General features: G+C 37.1%; 1 pseudogene; it reads right to left on the reverse strand.

Moving 5' to 3' along the window:
* Positions 1–7,380: 7,380 nt before the first annotated feature.
* Positions 7,381–8,541, reverse strand: LOC123788666 (golgin-45 pseudogene; annotated as a pseudogene).
* Positions 8,542–16,074: the final 7,533 nt, after the last annotated feature.

The following is a 16,074-nucleotide window of genomic DNA, read 5'->3' on the forward strand; positions in this document are numbered from 1 at the left end:
AATCCCCTATGCTTATCTATTCAACCCTCCGCTTTTCCTAACTCCCTGAAACCACTGAGCTATCTACTCCATAGTTTCACTTTTCCAGGATGTCATATAAATAGGATAATAAAGTATGAAGTCTTATCATACAGGCTTCTTTCACTTAGCAATATGCATTTAGGATTCATCCATGTTCTGGGGTAACTTGATAGTTAATTCCATGTTATTGCTAAAGAAGTATTCCATTTTATAGGTGTACCACAGTTTCTCTGTCCGTTGAAAGACATGTTGATTGTATTAAACTTTTGGTAATCACGGATAAAGCCACACATGCAGAGTTTTGTGATGACACCAGTTTTCAAATCAGGTGGGTAAATATCTAAAAGTGCCTTCCCTAGATAATTTTTTTATTACAATAATTTTTATTATATTGTTAGTCACCATACGGTAAATCCCTAGTTTTTTATGTAAAGTTCCATGATTCATTACTTGCGTATAACACCCAGTGCACCATGCAGTACGTGCCCTCCTTACTACCCATCACCAGCCTATCCCATTCCCCCACCCCCCTCCCCTCTGAAGCCCTCAGTTTGTTAACAGAAGGGGGAATGAACCATGAGAGACTATGGACTCTGGGAAACAAACTGAGGGCTTTGCTAGATAATTTAGTAAAATTACATTTAGCTTTGTAAGAAACTGCTAAACTGTCTTCCAAAATGGGTGTACCATTTTGCACTTCCACCAGTAATGAATGAAAGTTACCATTATTCTATATGTTCACCAATAGCTGATATTATCAGTTCTAATACCTTTTTTAAAGCAGGTCTGCTGACAACAAATCCCCTAGGCTTTTGTTTTCTCTGAAAAATCATCGTCCTTCACTTATGAAGGATAATTTTTCCAGATATAGAATTCTAATTTAGTAGCTTTTTCTTTCAACATTTTAAAGATTTCACTGGACTCCTTGATTTCATGGAGTCTGATGAAAAGTCTGATGATGAATTATTATCTTTCCACTCCCTGACTTTCTTCAAGATTATCTCTTTAGACATCTTTATTTTTCTGCCATTTGAAGATTATGTGCCTATGTTTCTTTTTTAAATCCTGTTTTGTTTTCTGAACTACTTGTATCTGTGATCTGGTGTCTGTCATTAATTTCTGAAGGTTATTGGCCATTATTAGTTCAAATATTTCTTCTGTCCAGTCTCTTTCTTCTCATTCTTGTCTTCCAATTTATATAGTTCTATAAATATATATATGTATATATGTGTGTGTGTGTGTGTGTATATGTGTGTGTATATGTGTGTGGGGGGGGTGTGTGTATATATAATATATATACATATATTACATATTTGGATCTTGTCCCACAGTTCTTGGATGTTCTGTTCCTTTCATTCTTTATTATTATTACTATTTATTATTATTATAATTTTCACTTCATGTGGGAAGTTTTTATTCACTTATCTTCAACATCACTGATCTGTCCTCAGCTGTGTTGCATTCTTTACTTTTGTTACTCCATTTTTTTCTATCATTTCTCTTTGATGATTTAAGTTTCCATTTCTCTGTTTACATTAGCCATGCTATATTGCATATTGTTTATTTTTGCCATTAGAATATTTAAAATATTAATCATAGTTATTTTAACTTCTCTGTCTGATCATTCCAATATCTGTAACCAACAGTTTCAGACACATTTTCTTTCTCATTTCTCTGACTTCAAAAGGTCCTATTATTCACTTTTCAAATTATCCCTTACAAGTCCCTTAAACTAAACTGCGTATCACAACATAACTTCATAGCATTCCAGCTACAGGCTTTTTATATTATATATATTATTTAACATGATTATATGAGTCAGCGTTCAGTCAGGAAACAAAAACCACACCTGATATTTGAACAGCAAAGATTAATATAAAGAATTGTTAACTAATAAAAGGAGCAAACAAGGACTCTAAGAGGTATAGGACACAGCTACCTTGTAGGAAAATAATTAAGGAAAGAATTTAGGACAGAGTGGATACCCAAGCCCATGATTCAGATATATGAATAGAGGACATGGCTGTCGTGGAAACATGCAGCTCTTTAATAGAGAATAAACTTGCCAAGGACAAAGATGAAGCTTAACTGTGAGAGCCACTGAGTTGATATTACTGGCCATGCACAAGCTCACGCCCACAACTCACATACACATATCACACTAAAACACAGCCTGCCTCCCAGAAAAGAGCACGCTGAAAGAAGGAAGGAGTGTCCTTCTTCCTGTTCTAGCCTTGCAGAGTCTCTCCACTACTGTTGGCAAAACCTAATATTGTCCAAGCCAGAAACATAGGAATGATTACAGGGCCCATCTCCAATATCACAAATCAGAGTAAAGAAGAGTGGATTTAGAGCTGAGAGTCAACAGATTAATAACTGGCATAGTAATATTCTTTTGACTCCTTCCTATTATGGAGTATATATATTCCTTTTCTATAATGGGTTTGGGGAAGGCCATAACATGATGTGTAGAAATATCTCATCACATCTATTTGAAAGACAATGTATTTTTCCTCAATTTTATTCTGGATGATTACAAGTAAATACAAAGTCTCGGAAAGTATAATGCAAACAAATCCTTACATCTTAACCATCAGAAAATACGTTCCCAAGCTATATGATCCCCAGCACTTGTGATTAAAATACCTTTAAAAGTAGTGTAATTAGAATAATTTTAAACTGTAAAATAGAAAAAAATCAAAATGTTATCTCTTCGATATACTTTTGTAGGAGCAAAGCATCCTCACATTTAAATTCTTAATATTCAGCCAATGTATTTTATTTGGAGTTTGCTGGAGAATTGCTCTTTGAAAACAATCTTTAAGTAGTCCAGTAAATACTATTTTATTAAAAATAGGTGTTTTGTTGATTACAGGTGTTACTTTTCAGAAAAAAAGAATTTTATACCTATACAGTTTTTTTAAATATTTTATTTATTTATCTGACAGAGAGAGAGAAAATGCATAAGCGGGGAGAGCAGCAGAGGGAGAGGCAGAGGGAGCAGCAGAGGGAGAGGGAGAAGCAGGCTCTCTTGCCGAGCAGGGAGCCCAACTCGGGGCTTGATCCCAGGGCCCTGGGATCATGATCTCAGCTGAAGGAAGATGCTTAACTGACTGAGCCACCCAGGTGCCCCTATACCTATACAGTTGACCCTGAACAACACGGGTTGAACTATGTGGGTCCACTTATACACAGATTTTGGAAAGGGACTGCAAAAAGCTCTGTTGTTTCTATTTGGTCCATGGCTTAGGAGAGGACTCCAAGGTGGTTGAAAAGCTGCTTTGTAGCTGCAGGGAGAGGCTCAGGGAGAAGCCCTGACAGCAGGGGGATGCCACAGGAAATCCCCAAGGGCTGTGGGGGTCCAGAGGCTCCTAGTCAAGCTTGAGGCTGAGCCTTTTGAAGAGATACTTGCCCACCTTAGGAGCCAGCCAGCCAGCCAGCCAGCCTGAAGAGGTTAGTCAGGTGGTCATCATCTTCTTGATGAGTTTCACCTCCTCATCTAGGACGTGGCTTGCCAGGAAGCCACAGAGATGGAGGTCTGTGCAGGCACAACCTAAGATATGCAGATCTAAAAGAGCCTGGTTCAGGTTCTTCCCCAGGACTATGGCAGTCCGCATGGCTCCAGGGTTTTATCCTATTCATTTTGGTGTAACTTCCGCAGGTCCTGGAAGAGACCGTGGCCACCACACTCATTTTGCATATTCAAGACACTGGAAGCCCTCTCAATTCTCTTCGGGCAACTCAGGAAAGAAGTAGCCCATGCCTTCCAATGCCACAATGTCCTGAGCAATATAGAAGCCCAGAAAGAGGTAAGTGTAGGGGACCCAGAGATGCATGACCAGGTGGTTGTCATCGGCTCCACCTCAGTGAAATAAATCTGAGGAATCTGGGAGCCGGTAACTGATTGGCAATAGGAGCTAAGCTCAAAAAACGGTGTTAGCTGTTACCAGAAGTAGAGGATGGCTGAGAAGATAGTTTTGAAGGTTGCCATGGGAAAACAGATTGGAAGGGCTTTAGAGGCTGGAAGAAGGGGTGTACCTGGGTTGGTCCCGTCCAAACACTGCTGAAGCAACAGACAGATCCATGTGACCCCAGGGTGCACTGCCTGTATGTGGATTTTCTTATAGTATAGTGCTATAGATGTTATATTTCCATCCTTATGATTTTCTTAATAACATTTTCTTTTCTCTAGCTTACCTTATTGTAAGAATAGAGTATATAATATGTATAACATACAAAATATGTGTTTATCAACTGTCCTTGTTACTGGTAAGGCTTCCAGTCAATGGTAGGCTCTTAGTAGTTAAGTTTTGTGGGAGCCAAAAGTTATGGGCTATTTTTGATTGCTCAGGGGTTGGGGCCCCTAACCCCCACATTGTTCAAGGGTCAACTGTAACGCTAAAAGTACAAATTTCATCAAAAATCAAAGTAGAATTTACTAATTTCTCATTTATAAAAAGTGTTACTGAAATAAAATTTGCATAAGGAGCAGTAAAAAATAGGGTATGCAGACTTCCTGAAACATCCATCTGCAGCTTATTTTTATAGCGGGTGTATACTAGCATCTCTTAATAGTAATGTTCTTTGAAAAACATGGTCTTCAGTGTGTGTACTCACTCGTTTTATAGACTCTTCATACCACAACCTTGATTCTTAAGTAGGGCAGTGGATAACACTCCTGAACCAGTTGGTAGGTCTGAACACATGAAAATGTTTTAGAAGATGTGCTCACTGCTATCTACTGACCTTTTGGAAAAAGCCCAATGTCTGTATGTTTTACGGACAACACTTAAAATAGAAGCTGCTCCTTTAATCTCTGAGACATGTTGTGATGCAGTCTCACCAGATCAGGACTTTTATTAGACCATTACAAACGTGAGAATCGGCATATTTGAGACATACTTTTTAAATCTTTATTGTAAAAATGCCCTAAAAAGAATCCAGGAGACTGTCATTTAAGAAATGAACAAAAATGTAGTGTTAAATCATCAAATCAGATCCTACTCTTTTATAATTGAGCAAGGCCCTGACATTTAAAATGCTGAATAATGGCTGATCCCACATTATCATTTCACAAGGGCATCAAATCATTTTATCTAGGGTGAAGCATAAACAATAAAAGATAGCCTTATGGCATATTTTTTATTTGTTTACAAACAGTAAGTAACCCAGCACACTGCTCGTCAGGATCCCTTATGGTGCTTGGCTTAGGATAAAATAAAGTCTCCATGTATGTTATGAATACAAATACTTGGAAACATAGTCATTGGCAACAAACTTTTCACTATATTCTCAAGTTTCTGAGTAGAAGCTCTATTCAATTATTCGAATATTAACAGTATTTAAAAGCAAATTCACAAATTATAAAAGCATAATATTATAAAATCCCCAAGGAAAGAAAAATCAATAATATTTACCCACAGATGAACAAGAAAAATAAGCCAACCTATGGAACCTATTATTCACGATAGCCAAGCTATGGAAACAACCTAAGTGTCCATCAACAAATAACCAAGAAAATTATATAGAGATTATAGAAATAGATAGGTATAGATAGATAGATATTTCATATATAAAATAGTATTCTGCTATAAGAAAATAGGAAATCCTTCCATTTGTGACAACATGGATGAACCTGGAGGGCATTGTGCTAAGTGCAATAAGCCTGATACAGAAAGACAAATACTGTGTGTATTATAAATATATGGTAAATAATGCTGCAATGAACAGGCGATGCAGATATCTTTTCAAAACAGTGATTTCATTTCCTTTGGATAAATACCCAGAGTGGAATGGGCTAGATCATCTGGTAATTCTATTTTTAACTTTTTGAGGAGCCTCCATACTGTTTCCCAGAATGGCTATACCAATTTACATTCCCACAGTGTACAAGTGTTCCCTTTTCTCCACACCTTTGCCAGTACTTGTTATCTCTCATCTTTGTGATAATAGCCATCCTAACAGGTGTCAGATGATATCCCATTGTAGTTTTTTTAAAGAATGTGGAGAAATTTATTGCCATTTCAAAGTATAAGTCAGATGAATAAGACCAAAAAAATCATTAACATTAAAATGCTACTTAAAACCAGATTTGTCTTTAGAAGATTTCTCTTTTGATAGGCAATTCTCCACCTAATATAGTGTAATTTGGTATTAACATATTGTGGATATTTTTAAAGGTCTATAAAAGGGTGTTTTATGATGGTCCATCATAAGTACACAATAATATATATTAATATAAATTAATTGATGGATTGCAATTTTGAGATTGTACAATGTTCTAGAAAATCCTTTCTTCACCATATTTTATATTAAATTGGATATCCCTACTGTGTTGCATTTGTCAAAATGAGCTCAATAGAATCTGTTTCTTTTATATATGTCAAGTTGCAGCCATTCAAACTATGGAGTTCCCCACACAAAACCAACATATGTGTTGCTGAAACACTTGCTATTGTGGCTGTAAAATATTAATTTTCCTAGCATATAGCATTTAGTTTTAAAATATTAGTCCCTTCACCCATAGTATTTCCATAAGCCTCTTTTATAGCCCCAAAAATCACCAAAAAAGGAACACTCCCTCTTCCCGTCCCCCTGCCAGCTTTTATTCCTTTAGAGTGGAGGCCAAAAAACTTTCTCTGAAAGGGCTAGATAGGAAATATTTTAGGCTTTACAAGCCCTGTTGCATCTATTCAGGTCTACTGTTGTAGTGCAAAAACAAAAACAATAAAACAACCATAGACAGGGATGCCTGGGCTCAGTAGGTTAAGGGCTCAGTAGGTTAACATCTGCCTTTGGCTCAGGTCATAATCCCAAGGTCCTGAGATGAAGTGCTGTATCCGGCTCCTTGCTTGGCGAGGAGCCTGCTTCTCCCTCTGCCTGCCACTCCCCGTTTGTGCTAGCTCACTTTCTCTCTCACACACACAAATAAATAAATAAAATCTTAAAAAAACAAACAAACAAAAACCAACCATAGACAACAGTAACTTGAATGGGTGTGGCTACATATGACCCACCCTGCCTTAGAATACCACAATTAAATCTGCTCGTATTAAATACATAGCAAGATGTACCTTAGGGCCTAAAATAAAGGTAGACTCTTTTTCTTTCAGAGTCCTTCAGGAAAAACATTATGTAATGCCTGGGAAGCATCATCTACTTTAAACATATCCACACAGTTTCATTCTTTTCTTACCCTGAGATAGTTATTAAGAAAAGGTAATCTGTGGTCCAGTGCATGAAACATCTTTGGGGATATATATTACTTAATAGAAAGTGATATTACTTCTACCGTTATAAGAACTCGGCTCTTGTGGGTAAGAAGCAAGTGCCTGCAGCATGCCTCCAACATACTGAATATTAAGGGACAACGACCTCTCCCTGGCAGTGATTGCAACAACTCAAAGTTGTACTTTCATATCTGTATAGGGATGAAATCGTCCAATATTTTTCTTTGTAGCAAGTAAGGTGAAGGCTCAGAAAATGGATTATCAAGTGAGCTTTCTGTGTAGGTAACTGGATCCAAAATGAGTAGAACCCTTCCAGCCATTTTTTCTGCTGGGGTGCTACAAAATTCACTGTTGATGGAATCTTCTTTTGACTTTTAGTGTCAGCATTATCCAGAAGACGCACATTTACTGCTTTTGCCAACTTCATTTGTTAATGCTAGTACTGCTTTGGTGTGAGGCTCTGTACTAGGGTAGCAAGTGTGCTGTCTTCCCCACTGCAAGGAGATTAAGAGCTCATCTGACAGTCTCTGGGTAACTGTCATTTCCTAATGAAACTATTCCCATTCACTCAGGAGATTTTGAATAGCACTCTGTGCATCACTATTTTGATGCTACGAACCTGGTCTGGAGTTGGTTAACTCATCTGCTATAAACCTGCTTGTGAAGAATTTACTTTGCCATACATCACACTACATTGACATATGTTCTAACTATTCAGAAAGTTGAGGTGTGTTTTGACCCAGGTCTTCATTTTCTAAAATAAGCCAATTTTTCTCAGGGGCTAGACATTCGAAGTGATACTGAAGATCGTCCCCAGCAGAAGCCCCTGGCAACTTTTTAAACTCACAATTGACCTCTGTACACTGAGCTGGTTTGAAAGATCTCTGTCCTGTAGTAAGCTTTAAGAGTTCTTGAGCTTTTCCAATATATTCTTTACCTCTGATCTTTCCTTTCTGGGTTCTATGACTCCCTCTGACTGACCAAGGAAGTCTCCTCTATGATGTCCCAGAGACTTAACCTTTGCATTTTTGTTGCGGATATATGGGTCATAGTGGTGTTGGGAACGGATATTCTTACAGTTTCAACTTCCACTGCTTTCTCAGTGAGAATCTTCCTTAGTTGAACTCCTGGGTTCTCTGATGGAGCTGCTTTCTCTCGTGGATTCTGAAGGATGTGATGCTCTGGGTTGGACTCCAGACATAACTTCAACAGATTTAGGTGGCCCGTCAGTTTCTGTTCCATCTCCTGCTCCTCAGATTGGGTTGGTTTCTAAACTTTCAAGAGTAGTCATTTTTTAACCAAGGAAAATACACCTCCATAGTTCTACTGAAAACCACCGAAGTTCCTTACTCTTCTGATTTCAGAGGACTTCACTTTATAGATTATTGGTCTCTGTGTTGCAGGTTTGACTGCTCCACACACTACTTTTCCATTCCAAAGCTCACCCTCCCAGACCTTCCTGATATCCACCTGCTTGCTCATTCTCCCACTGTAGTTTTTCTTTGAATTTCCCTGATGATTAGTTGTGTTGAGAACTTTCTCAGGTATCTGGTGGACATTTGTATGTCTTCTTTGGAAAAATGACTATTCATCTTTTGCCCATTTTTAATTGTACTACTTGTGTTTTTCGTAGTCGTAGGAATTCCTTATATATTTAGATATTAATCCCTTATCAGAAGTATGGCTTATAAATATTTTCTCCCATTCTGTATGTTGGCTTTTTTTTCTTCTAAGAAAAAATATTTATATTATTTTATTATTAATATTTTATTACAGTTTTTATATGAGCAAAGCATTTATTTTGATATTAAATAAATCATACTTTTCAAAGTACAAAAAAGTACTCTTCTACCTTTGAAATGTATTTATGGAAAAAGTCATTAGGTCCTTCATTGTATAAAATTTTCTCTGCTCTGAAAACAAACATCCAAAGCATTGATAGATTGAATAGTATCCTTATGGGGGCGCCTGGGTGGCTCATTTGGTTGAGTGTCTGACTCTTGATTTTGGCTCATGTCATGATCTCAAGGTCCTGAGATTGAGCCCCGTGTCAGGCTCAGTACTGGGCCTGAAGCCTGCTTTAGATTCTCTCTCCCCCTCCTCTTGCCCCTCCACCTGCTCTCTCTCCCTAAAAAAATAAATTAATTAATTAAAATTAAATTAAATTAAAATTAAAAAATTAAAATTAAAAAAGTAGTATTCTTATGCAAAAGTCAGATTTCCTGTTGACTGAATCAATTAAACAAGAAATATTTTTATATACTGACATGTCTTAACAGATATTATGGAAAATTCAAAAGTATAACAAGTTCCCTGCCTGCAGAAAGTTTATAATCTCATGTAGAAATTAATAGTTAATTTCATTATTTGGATAATACTTTGGTTTTTCATTTCATTTATCATTTCTTTTACTTTGCAGAAGCATTTTAGTTTGATATGGTTAGCCCCACTGGTTTATTTTTGCTCTTGTTTCTTATGCTTTGACTATCATATCCATAAAATCATTGCCAAGACCAAAGTCCAAGAGCTTTTCCTTGTGTTTTCTTCTAGGAGTTTTATGGTTTGAGATTTTACATTTAATCGTTAACCATTTTGAGTTATTTGTTGTGAGTGTGTTAGATATAAATCCAGTTTCATTCTTTTACATGTGACTATCCAGTTTTCCCAGCACCATTTATTAAAGAGAATATCTTTTCTCCATTGAGTATTCTTGGCTTCCTTGTCAAATATTAGCTGACCATATATAAATGAGCTTAATTCTAGGCCAGACAGGGCCACCAGCTTGGCTGCGCAGATGGACAGAGCAACTGACTGGAATATCTGCTCCAGTCTCCATCAGAGGAGAATTGCTATCTGCCAAGACCTGGGGGCCAGGTGCTGTAAGCCTCACTCCTCTTCTCTGTTTCTATCTGATCTCCAGTGGTCAAGCCCTGCAGGTTTCCTCAGTGATTCCTGTGAGGTGAGACCTGAGTGGACCTCCTAGGAAGCACCTCAAAATGCTGAGGGAGAGGGAGCTGGGTGTTCACTTTGGACTCTTTTTTTTTTCCACTGGAAAAACCTAGATCCAGTGGGGCTATCTCATGCAATGCAGTGTTGTTCTTAGATTAGAGGGTGTGGGGGACAATGCAGTCAGAGTATAGCCACTCCTTTCACTCTTCAAATGTGGTCCTGTTTGGTCTTTGTGGTCCAAGGGGTACTTCAGCCTCACCTCCAGTTTCGGGGATTTTCACAATGGTGTCCTGTCTGTGGATAATTACTAGTTGGTCTTCTTATGAGGGAGACCAAAGTTGAAAATGACCTATGTTGACATCTTGATGCTATCACTCCTATTATGACATTTTTTTTAATAAGGTAGACATATTTGAACTGTGATAACATATTAAGTTGGAATACTCACATTAACTAAGTTAGAATTTATTTAATAGCACTCCAGTTTATAATGTACATTCTAGTTTGTGAGCTATCTTCAAATGCAATTTCATATTTTCAGTTCAGATACCTACAAACAAATGAAATTCTTCTGAGAAATGCAGCCCCTCCCCCCCTCACTCCCACACATGCATGCACATGCTCCTCTGCCTTCCTTTTGTCCCCATGCATTTCTCACCTTTTTAGTGATTCTACCACATGAGATAATTATCTATTTACAAAAGTCAGAACTATTTTCACATATGAACATCTAATCTGTTTCTTAAAGACCTCTATGGGAAAGAAAGTTTTCAATATCCAATTTTATACTTTAAATGGTTTTTGCGAGCAACTTTTCCTCTTAATAAGCTACAATAAATGTTGATTCTGATTTGTGACAGATGGTTCATCTCTAAGAACCCACAACAGTGATTTCAATGTTTTAAAAAACTTGCAAAAATAGGTACCACAAGAAATTCATCCAGACCTATATTCCACGAAGTCTTTTCCTAAGTTGTTGTATATGTTCATATTTGAATGAAGCAAAAATGAGTTTGATCTTATAAATAAGAATCACTACAGGCTTTTCCGCCAGAGAATATGTCTCTCTCTGCATGTAATTTGAATTGCTCCTGAATGTAATTCAAGACCAGTTTGTGATATTTTATTAAATACCTAGACATTTTGTGGCTATTAAAATCAGCACATTCCTTTTCAATTACTCTTTAAGTTATTATTAAATGAAAAAATAATCTTTACGGTGTTAAAAGGAGGCTAATGTTTTCTACAATGTGAATATTGCTGGTTATCTCTGATTAGTGTTGTAGCTCACCAACATCTCGTTTGGTTTTCATCAACTCCAATTCTAAAAAGGGTCATATGGGGAAAGATTGAATAAAGAGGCAGTGGTTTATGGTAAATAGCTAGAGGTAGGAATTGGTTCTGTTTGCTCAACCTGTTCCTCATTAGAAAGAGATTAGGGGTAGAGGATGAAAGAGAAAGTGGAGAATGGATCAAAGAGGTACAAAAACTAAGGCTAATTTTTTTGACCCTAAACAAAGTTCTCAACCAGAAATTTACTTTATGCCACATAAACAGTGGTTTGGTTTGGTTTTGTATGTAGGGGATTTTGTATGTTTATTTTCTCGAAGCAGAGTCACCATAAAGCTCTCAGCACTTCTCTGGCACACTGAGTAATCCACATCCAGCTCATGAGCTAGCTGGCTGTTGAAAGAAGAGCAGTGCCCTCAGCATGAAAATCAGGAGGAAAGTGAGTTAGGACTCTAAATACGTCTGGTTTTTTCTGTGTTGTGCCATTGGAATAAAGAGAAAGGAACAAGGAGTTTGGTATTAAAATTTCCACTTGGTTCATTAAAATTTCTCTTGCCCAACAAATATAGGTCTGGAATATAGTGTGGCAAAGACAACTCATCAATGATTTCACGTACTCTCATACTTCCCAATCCTTTTGCAGTTATGTGGGGCCATGTGACTAGTTCTGGTCAATGGAATCACATGTCTTTTCCAGAGCAAAACACTTCATTACCAGTGAAAGGTTTTATGGACACATGGATGGGGAAAACCATGTGTTCCAGATGGTTCAGATATAAGGTAGTGGGCCTCTGTCAGCCAAAATCCCTGAGCGACTGAATCCAAGGCACTACCCAGCTTTAGCTTTGCCCTAGATCTTTTTCATGAGCAAGAGGAGAATATTGTTGAGTTAAGCCACTGAGATTTTAGGGCTAATTTATTACTTCCAAATATTATAATAAAACTGGAAGAATAATGAAAGAACTACAAGAACAATACAAATAAAAGGGAGTTGTTTTTCCTCCCAGCCCCTCCCCCATAGAAACACAATTTAGAAAGAATAGCCAGTCTGACATCATTATGCTTACATGACATATGAGCATAATGTTGGTGATGAAGATCTGAAATATCACCAAAGATATTTATGCATGTATACACTTTCACACCTACACATATAAACATATATTTAAACATTCTGTAAGTATACTATATTCTGTGAGGTTTAAGATAGAGCAGTTGAATATCAGTATATAATACATTTTCAAGTCTCTTTTTCTGAGTGAATGAAGGTCTTAGTCACTAATGTGTGACTGTCCTTGAAGACATCATGTTTAGGTGTCTATCTGCAACATCATTTGACAGATGTGATTAATTAAGAGATGTCTAGAACTGTTATTAAACTCAAAACACACAGGTAAACATCCAGAGAAGGCTTTCCAGATGGTCTTTGGGGAGTGCAACATAAATTCTTCATGTAAAAAATTTGCTCTCCCATCAATCATCTATTCCTGACTATAATAAGTGCATCCTTCCCCTTGTCTCAATTGTTCTATTAATAATTTGCTGCCATGTCCTAAATTCTCTTAGTAGATGTTATTTTTTCAATGTTGACATGATTTATGATTGGAAAGGCTGTTTATAATATTCTGTAACTAGTGGATTAAAACACCTGTTACATTTTGGGGGATGTAAAACTCCTAATGCATACATCAGAAGAATAAATGGATGACTATAGGAATGTAGGAATAATACATCTAAAAATGCTTGTACTCTGAAAACAAAATCCTTGTCCCGTGCAAAGACAAGTGCAAACTACACAATACCACAGTTGGCTGGTACAAAGGATATCATCAGAAATTATCTAAGTCAAACATAAGCATACCTTTCCCTAAGATTTGGGACCCAGCAAGTGTGATCATTCCTTCCTGGTAGCTGCTGAAAGTCAAGTTTTCTACTACGTGGAGAAAAAAAGTCTTTAGTAAGCTGAATACAAACAAATACAACAGGTATAAAGTTTTTTTGTACAAGATAAGTATATTCTAGAGATTCCCTGTACAAAATTATGCCTATTGGACATTGAAAACTTACTTTCCTACAGAGGCCTTTAGAAAACAGATTAGATGTTCATCTGTGAAAACAGTTCTGACTTTTGCAGAGAGTTAACAATTCGTACCATACATTTAAAAATCTGTTGAGAAGCTAGATCTCATGTGAAGTGCTCTTAGGACAGTACTTAAAAAAGCTAATGCACCTAAAGAAACTACAATGAACCATTGAGTTTTTGCTTCCATTATTACCGAGGCCTATGTGTATCCTCATTCTTAGATTCCAGTATCCCTATGCAATTCAGATTTTAACTGGATCACCTGCCCCTTGAGACCTGGCTAATGGACTTGAACCCTAATTCCACTATTTGTGGATCATTTGTAAAACTTCCCAAGATGTCTGTTAATCACTAGGAATTGGGAGGTGGGGGGTGGAATGTGGAAGTGGCTTAGATTTTCATGGTCATTTTTGGTGTCAGCTGAATTAATCCTGTTAATTTTTTCTGACTGATGATGTTCCTCTCTGATTTGTGTCAGTCTAGTCATGGGATTTAGCCTTAGGCTCTTTCGATAATTCTTAAAAACAATTAAATTTCAAAACAACAACAACAACAACAACAAAGTACTCTGGTTTTCTAATCCAGCATTTGTAGGCATGACAGTTTCTACTGAAGGTTTGAAGAAGCCAGAAAAGGATTTACAACAACGAAGTGGAAACAATGAATTTCAGTATTAAATTTTTGAACACCGCATTCCAGGATGGCCCTATTTCCCCATTGAGAATTCCAGCTTTTCCTCATCATACTGATTCCTTTCTTCCTCTATACCATCTCCCCCTCATCAGTATCTCTTCAAGAGAGCTACAAATTATCCTCAGAGCACTACTTTGAATTTCAGCTCAAAGCTCAGATTTGCATATTCAAATCATTCCAAGGATGCAATAGAAAAAAAATTAATTTTTCAATGTCCACCCTCCTTAGGCAGCAGTTGTTTTAGATAACAATTTTCCCTATCACTCCTGTAATAAATTTGTCTTTTTGTTCATGCTACGTCAAACTTCAGAGTCCCAAACTCACAAATAAATGCATAATTCACTGGCAAACACCAATGTAAATTAGTAAAATATCATTTATACAACATTTAAGAGCTTTTTACTTTCAAGTATATGTTGTTCCCCTGAAGGGGCAGGCCAATCTGGACTGTCTTGACAATAATTGTATTAAGTATCTTTACCTTCAGATATGTAGGGCACTTCCAGCCAGGGTTATACAAGATTGGCAAGCAGAGGTCTTTGGAGACATGCTTTAATTAACAAGTGTAATAAATGCTGAAGTAGATAGAAGAGACATAATTAAATTGTGTGCTTCTAGAAGGCTTTAAAAGAGTTAGATTTTCTGCAATATTATTCAGTAACTACTTATTTAGTGGGTAAGTCTATTTTTCATGGACAGTAAAAGACTAAAATTCAAACAGTTCAACTTTAACTTACCACATTATCTGAGCTATAGTGGTCTAGATAGGAAAACACATATTCTAGATGATTAACTGTTAGTACTTTTCCATTGGACCTCCTCAAACAAGTCAAATATTACTAATTTGAACATTTCTAAAATTTCTGTATTTTTTTAAAAATACCCAAATTGCTTAATTAATTAATTAATGTAAGATGTGTTAGTAGTATTCCATCCTTTTATTTCAAACTCCGTAGTCTCACTGAAATCAAGAATTAAATACAAGGAAAGGTAAATAGCAGGTTAGGGCACACACTTGAAATTGAGATAATGACCTAATCAGTACACTTGAGTGCATTTCCCCTTGAAGCCCTTTCTCTTGGTTTAACAGTCCCAAGTAACCGCTATGTGTGTCCAACCTTTTCCTTGGAGAAGTGAAGAACATCTCCAGCAAGGGCAGTATTTCAAACTTCCTATTCCTGGATTTATTATTACAATCAGAAACGGATTCAGAAATCAAAGTACAGAATCAGATATTTTTGAGAGCTCTGGCAAACACAATGATGTGGCCTGCAGATCCCTCTTCAAGAAGAGTCTCACTGTCCAGCTGTGAGGAATGTGGTTAGCTGTTAACCTCCAGCTCTTAGCTTCTTCAGTGTCTGCCTTAGCTTTTGATCTAAGTTCAAATTGTTTACGTTGGCTCTCAAAGACTGATTAAAGCTAAATAAAGGACAGCACTGCACCCAATCAGCTTTCTTCTAACATATAGCTTTGCTCCAGAGCTCCCTACCACACTGGCAGAGACATTCTTAGTTCTTCATGGTAGACTGATTGCCTCTTTCTCACTCTTTTCCTTTCATAGGTATTACCCTCCAATAAAATTTTTGTCTCAGCATCTGATATCTAGATCACCCAGTGGGCATAGTTGGTACCAGGAATAGTCTGAGAAGGCAAGCAGCAAGACGGGGTTTGGGTAACTGTCTTCACTTCTCAGCTGGCAATGTAGATCCCACCCTGAGTGGCAAATGGAGCATGGACAGCCTCTGGCACAAGGGAGTATTCCACTTGTTAAAACTTTTACCTGTGGCCACCTGAGAGGCTATCTGTGGA

Source organism: Ursus americanus, chromosome 3, assembly GCF_024610735.1.
Source record: "Ursus americanus isolate L20-20 chromosome 3, mUrsAme1.1.p, whole genome shotgun sequence".
In the NCBI taxonomy this organism is placed as follows: domain Eukaryota; kingdom Metazoa; phylum Chordata; class Mammalia; order Carnivora; family Ursidae; genus Ursus; species Ursus americanus.